This window comes from Lactuca sativa, chromosome 9 (genome assembly GCF_002870075.4).
Source record: "Lactuca sativa cultivar Salinas chromosome 9, Lsat_Salinas_v11, whole genome shotgun sequence".
NCBI classification, from domain to species: domain Eukaryota; kingdom Viridiplantae; phylum Streptophyta; class Magnoliopsida; order Asterales; family Asteraceae; genus Lactuca; species Lactuca sativa.
The window spans coordinates 26,398,640-26,406,094 of NC_056631.2; positions in this window are offsets into that span (position 1 = coordinate 26,398,640).

Genomic DNA, 7,455 nt, shown 5'->3' on the forward strand with positions numbered 1-7,455 from the left:
CTCGAGCTTGCTTCCATGCATGGCCCTTTTTGGGCTCAAAAGGCCATAAATACTTCTTTAGCCCTTGCATGAGGACTCTAAGGGCATAAAGTTTGCACCTTTATGTCCTCACTACCTCTCAAGGCACTAGATCTGGAAGAGTAACTCATAGGTCAATCCTTACCCACAAGTTAGCAAATCTTGGACCAAAAACCCTCAAAAGAGGTCATAAATAGATCTAAGAAGAGAATGATCAAGTTTGAGGCTTTATTACCCGAAGATGTAGCTGAAGGAATGAAACTTCTGGATCTACAGTGTTTCTTTTGAGTCCTCCAACTTCTTCTTCTTCCATAAGCTTCAAAAGGAACAAATAACACTCAAAAGTGGCTCACACACTCAAAAATCACTCTAGGGTTTCGTAGCTGAGGGTTTGGGACAAGGAGCCTGCAAATGAGGCTAAGGGGTGGTGATTAAGGTGTTTAAATAGGGTGCAAAACCCTGAAATTAGGGTTTCACCCTAACTGAGCTACTCGTCGAGTCAAAGACCTGACTCACTGAGTAGACAACTTAAACTCTGTGCATAGTCTTCCTTCTACTCGACGAGTTAGGGCTACCAACTCATCGAGTCCTTCTCTCAAAATGAATAAATAATTAAATTAAATGCGTACCAGGTAACCGGGCGTTACAATTCTCCCCCACTTGTCCTAGACTTCGTCCTTGAAGTCTGTTGCATCTTAAAACAACTCCGAGTAGTGCTCCCACATCTCCTCCTCAGGCTCCCAAGTTCACTCCAAGCCCTAGCGGTGCTGCCACTGCACCTTCATTAGCTCAACCCTCTTGTTTCTCAGCTCCTTTGTTTTGCGATCCTGAATCACCACCGGTCTCCCAATGTAATTCAGGTTGTCATCAACCTGAATATCCTCTAAGCGTACAATCATCGTGTCATCCACTAAGCACTTCCATAGCTGGGAAACGTGGAAGGTGTTGTGGATCTGGCTGAGCTCGGCGCGAAGATCCAGTCTGTATGCTACCTTGCCCACATGGGCTATGACTCTTAAGGGGCCGATATACCTGGGGCCCAGCTTGCCTCGTTTCTGGAACCTTATGACACTCTTCCAGGGCAACACCTTCAGGAGGACCATATCGCACTATCGAAACTCCAAGTCTGAACGCCGCTTGTCGGCGTAGCTCTTCTGCTGACTCTGAGTTGTTTGAAGCCTGCTTCGGACCTACTGGATTAGCTCTGTGGTCTTGAGTACTACTTGAGTACTCCCCATAACTCTCTGACCAACCTCACCCAACATATTGGGATCCTACACTTCCTCCCATAGAGCATCTCAAAGGGAGGTCGGTCTATGCTGGCATGGTAACTGATGTTATACAAAAATTCTGCTAACAGAAGATACGTATCCCAACAGCCACCGAAATCTAACATGCATGCGCGTAGCATGTCCTCGATAGTCTGTATCGTCCTCTCGCTCTGTCCGTTTATCTGATGGTGGAAAGCGGTGCTGAAGTGGAGACGAGTACCCATCTCCTCGTGAAACTGCTTCCAAAATCTGGAAGTGAAACAGACATCTTGGTCTGATACCACCGAGATAGGCACCCCATGCCTTGCCACTAACTCGTGCACATAAATCTCGGAAAACTTCTCGACCGATATGGTCTCCTGGATCAAGATAAAATGAGCGCTCTTGGTCAACCGATCCACGATAACCCATATCGAATCTACTCAACGTGCGGTCCTGGGAAGCTTGGTAATGAAATCCATGGTGATATCCTCCCATTTCTACACGTGAATATCTAACGGTTGCATCTTGCGATGCGGCCTCTGGTTCTCGGCCTTGACCTTCCTGCAGGTCAAGCACCTCTCCACATACCATGCTACGTCCCGCTTCATGCAGAGCCACCAGTAATCAGCGTGAAGATCTCGGTACATCTTCGTCGCCCCGGGATGGATGGAGAACCTTAACTTATGGGCCTCATCCATCAGAACCTGTCGTACTCTACCCCAGTACGGAACCCAGAACCTCCCATGCAGGGTCAACAACCCTCAGCTTTTGTAATCAAATGAGGCCACTCGGCGCACAATCCTCTCACATTTCTGGCACTCCTCCTTCAGGCCCTCAACTTGCGCCTTCCTAATCTGCTCCAACATTGGAGTGATCACAGTCATCCTCAGACATAAATCTCCGATCGGAGCCGCTACCACCTTACGGCTCAGGGCGTCAGCCACCATTTTGGCCTTGCCCGAGTGGTAAAGGGTCTCACAATCATAATCCTTTACCACATCTAACCACCGACGCTACCTCATGTTCAGATTTAACTGATCCATGAGGTACCTCAAACTCTTGAGGTCCGTGTAAATGGTATACGGACCCCATAGAGGTAGTGTCGCCAAATCTTGAGGGATAATACCACAACCCCCAGCTCTAAATTGTGCGTCAGATAGTTAGCCTCGTGAGGCTTCAACTGTCTCGAGGCATAAGCTATCACATGACCCCGCTGCATCAACACTACTCTCATGCCTGTGATCGATGCATCACAGTAGACTAAGAAGTCATCTACACCCTCTGGTACAGTGAGAATCGGTGCCTCACACAACCGCTGCCTGAGCGTCTCAAAGATTGTCTGCTGCTCAGGTCCCCAATGAAAAACCACCGACTTCTTGGTCAGTCGGATCAACGGAACTGCGATCTTGGAGAAGTCCTGAATAATTCTCCTATAATACCCTGTCAGACCCAAGAAACTCCGAATCTCAGTTGGAGACCTCAGAATATCCCACTGCATCACGACCTCTATCTTGGCTGGATCGACCATAATACCCTTTTTGTTGACGAGATGCCCAAGGAACTGCACGTCGTGCAACCAGAACTCACACTTGGAGAACTTTGCAAAAAGTCTCTCCCTCCTCAGTGTCTCCAGCACCTCTCTCAGGTACTCCTCATGTTGCTCCTAAGTCTTGGAGTAAACCAAGATATCGTCAATGAAAACTAATACAGACCGATCGAGCATCGGTGTGCACACGCGGTTCATGAGGTCAATGAACGTGGCTGGAACATTAGTGAGCCCAAACGACATCACCACAAACTCATAATGACCATAGCAAGTCCTAAAAGTTTTTTTCTGCACATCATCCTCCCTGACTCGCATTTGGTGATACCCTTGGAAGTGGTCAAATAAATCATCTATCCTCGGAAGTGGGTAACGATTAGGGATGAGATTTAGAACCGAAAAACCGGACCAGAACCGGAATATATAGAACCGGTTCTGGTTCCGGGTTAAAAAAATTAACTTTATCCGGGTTTGGGTCCATCGGGTCCGGGTAAACCGGGTCTAAAAACCGAAACCGGTGTTTGGAACCGGAACCACTTTTAGGACCGGAACCGGTTTTTGTGAAATGTTTAAAAGATGCATATATCATTCGTTTCAACTCCGATTGACATGCGGTTTTTTCCAACATGTATTTTAGAGTTTGTACATGATTTTAGACTATAAATTTGACATTTTTAGTTTTATATTCATTGATTTACAGTCCTCCAAAATCGAGATATCAAAGTTGGGAGTTTTTAGTTTTTCAGTTTTTTTGTATTCGGTGAAAGTTTTAAAACATGCATATATAATTCGTTTGAAGTCGGATTGACATGTGTTTTTTTCCAACTTGTAGTTTACAGTTTGTACATGAGTTTAGACTATAATTTTGTCATTTTTGGTCTAACGTTCAATGATTTATAGTCCTTCGAAGTCGCGATATCAAAACTAAAAATTTTCAACTTTTCACCTATTTGTTTTTGTAATTTGTATTATGTGAAAATGTTAACACATGCATATCTCATTCGTTTAAAGTCGGATTGACATTCGGTTTTTTTAGAGTGTATTTTAGAGTTTGTACAAGATTTTAGACTATAATTTTCTTAATTTTGGTTTCATATTCAATGAGTTACAGTCCCCCAAAGTCGGTATATCAATTTGAAAATTTTCAAAGTTCAACCCACTAAATAGTAAGTAATTACCAAAAAATTCCGGTTTTTTCGGGTTTTCCGGTTCTAAACCCACTTTATCCGGTTCCAACCCTACCCACTTTGATGTTTCCAGGTTTTCCGGTTCTAGACCCACTTTACCCGGAACCGTACCCGGAACCAAACTGGAACCGGTTCCTATATGCCGGTCTGGTTTCCAGTTCTATAAAATCCTGTTAACCGGTTCCGGGTTTTTCGGGTCCGGGTCCATCCAGTCCGGGTTTGGGCCCACTTTCATCCCTAGTAACGGTTATTCACTGTTACCTTATTCAACTCCCGATAGTCTATGCACATGCGATGTGACCCATCCTTCTTCTTCACAAACAGGATCGGGGCTCCCCATGGTGAACTGCCCGGCCTGATAAAACCCTTGTCTAGCAGCTCTTGCAGCTGCGTAGACAACTCCTGCATCTCGGGAGGAGTCAACCGATACGGTGCCTTGTCCATCGGAGCCGCACCAAGGACTAGGTCAATCCTAAACTCAACCTGCCTCTCTGGAGGCATCCCAAGAAGATCCTCTTAGAATACGTCTGGGTACTCTCGCACTATCGGTACATCGTCCACTGTCGCCTTACCCTTATCCCGGGTAACCATAACATAGGCGATATAACTTGCCCACCCCTGCTGAAGGTAGCACCTACCTCTCACTGTTGGACATAGAGTCAAACCATGTTGCGGCCTCTCGCCCTGTATCATTAACCCTATCCAACTAGGAGTCCGAACCCTCACTAGCTGTTGCTCGCAGTCGATCACTGCCCCCATTGGGGCTCAACCAATCCATACCCACTATAACCTTGTTCCCTCATAGGGGAATAGGAACCAAATCCACTGAAAACTGGTCATCGAATAATTGTAGCGTACATCCTCTGTGAACCCTCGTGACCCTGACGGTCCTGTCATCTGCTATCTCTACATCAAGTGGACAATCCAGTTCCCCCGGAGCTCCTACGAATCGATTGCTAAGCGCGAACGACACAAAAGATCGGGTGGCACCCGAATTAAATAGTACCAAAGCTGATATACCTTTCACTAAGAATGATCCTATAACAAACACACAAACGTAAGCAATAATCAAGAAAAATAAAGAGATAAGGAGAACATACATACCCTTAACGACATCAGGAGCTGCTCGTGCCTCCTCTGCTAACAACTGGAAGGCACTGCTCTTCGCCACTGGCACCTTAGCATGGCCATGTTGGCTATCTGTAATCCTTAATGTAGCAGGATCGGGTGTTGCCACCTGTCCTGTAGCTGCTAAGCTCGAACACTAGGACTGCTTGTGGCCCCTCTGATTTCACTAGAAGCAAATCAGATCAGATGTTGTAGTGGTGGTGGTGGTTGTACTTTCCTTGCTCACATGACCTGTTCAGCAGCACTTAAAGCAGCCCGAACTACCCGCCCTACACGGCCCATCGTGCCCCCTGTCGTACTTGCCACATCGGCCTCGGCCCTGCTGGCCCTTGCCTCGGGAATCTGTCTTGGGCTTTTTTCCCGAACTCCCTCATACCAGATGCCGCATCCGATTTCTTATTCCTCTCCATCTCTAAGTCAATCTCTCTAGCTCTGGCAATCATATCCTCCTGCGTTTTGCGGCTGGATTGGCTCACAAACTGTCGAATGTCATTCCTCAACATGTCATGGTATCGGGCCTTCTTTATCTCCTCATCCACCACATACTGCGGAAATTGAAAGGTCATGGGAGTTTCAAATGAATGTGATGAAAGAAAAAATGCATAGGAGCTTTAAATGAATGTGGTGAAAGGAAATAAATGTTTCATTTATGTGCGTTGCGCAAAAACAGTTATATAGTTGAAGTCTTTACAAATATATGTTTTTTTAATGTAACAATAACGTTGTTGTTAAATTTGATATAATAATTCGTATACTATATTGATATAATGTATTGATTATTTCGAATTATATGATTATATATACATCTATTATAACTATATAATCTCAATCGTTTGAATGACTTTTACCCGAGGGTTATACATGAATAAAATTAAATATAATATATGGTTTAATGTTATTTATAGTTGTTGTTATTGTTAATTAATTTTTTAAAATTTATTTGTTTAATGTTTTAATTTTTATCATTATAATTATTTAAAACATTAAACATTTTTTTTATTTTAAAAGGTAACAATATAATTATTTATTTAGAGTTATTTTTAACTATTGTTATTTAAGTTATTTTATGTAACACCCCGAGATTCAGGTGCATTTCTTTCATCCTTGATCTTTATTGAATTGTCATGTTTAGTCCTTGAGTGGAGGATGTGTAGCAAGTGAGTACGCTGGGCGTACCAGAGGGGTACGCTGTGCGTACTCACGCGCTTAATTTGGATGCGGAGTCGCCAAGGTACGCTGGGCGTACCTAGAGTTATGTCGGGCGTACCCGGCCCAGGTGCAAAAACCCTAATCCTCCTTGTGCACTATTTAAAGGGTGTTATGGCTCATTCCTTAGCCTCCATATCAGTGAGTGAAACCCTAAAAGAGAGCCCCGTCATTCTTAGTGTGTGAGAGTGTTGATTTGAGCTTGTTGGTGCTTTAGTGGCTTGGTGAAGAAGGAGGAAAGGAGATCTTGGAGGCAAAAGTTTGAGGTGCCATTTTGGATCTGAGATCTACAGAGGAAAGAGCTACTCTTGGAGGTATAAAGTTCAAAACTTTCCTCTTCTTCTGGTTGTTGTTGTATGTGTCCTTTTTAGGGCTAAAAACCCCAAAGGTGGAGACTTTAGGAGTGTAAAGTGCTCCATGGTCCGAGATCTGTCCCTTTTCAGTGTTATTAGTGATGTAGAGCCATAAAGTTCCCATATTGGATGTTACTTTGGAGTCATGCATGTGTTTTAAGCCTTATAGAGTTGAAGGATGGATCATTTTGGGAGTTAGTGACTTGTTCACCCATGCAAAGGCTTAAAGTCATCAACTTTATGGATTAAGGGGCTTAGAAGGGGTCAGATCTAAAATATGGACGTAGGTCTTAACTGTTTAAGACCTCAAGAGCAAAAGGGCTCAAGCAGGGGAGTACGTCGGGCGTAATTCCTAGTACGCGCCGCATACTGGGTGGCGCTCCCCGATTCTGTGGTGCAGCCGGGTACACCCAGCGTACACATCTGGTACGCGCAGCGTAACCCGGAGAGTTGACTTTTAGGGTATGGTCTAATGTGGGGCCTTTGAGCTATGAGAGGGGTAAAATGGTCTTTTACCCTTCTGAGAGTGTCATAAGAGAGCATAGTCTAGCCTTTGAGAGTTATATTAAATAGAGTGTTATTTTCATATGATTAGGCGGAGGCTAGGCCAGCATTTACCGAGTCAGAGATTTACCGAGACACCCGAGGCGAGTCTTCTCACTATACTTTACCTAGTGTGGTAACAGAGTTAAGAGACAGAGTATTATAGAGTTATATGCCAGTGTGATTGCATGTTATTATGTGTTGTGATTTATTGTGATATGTGA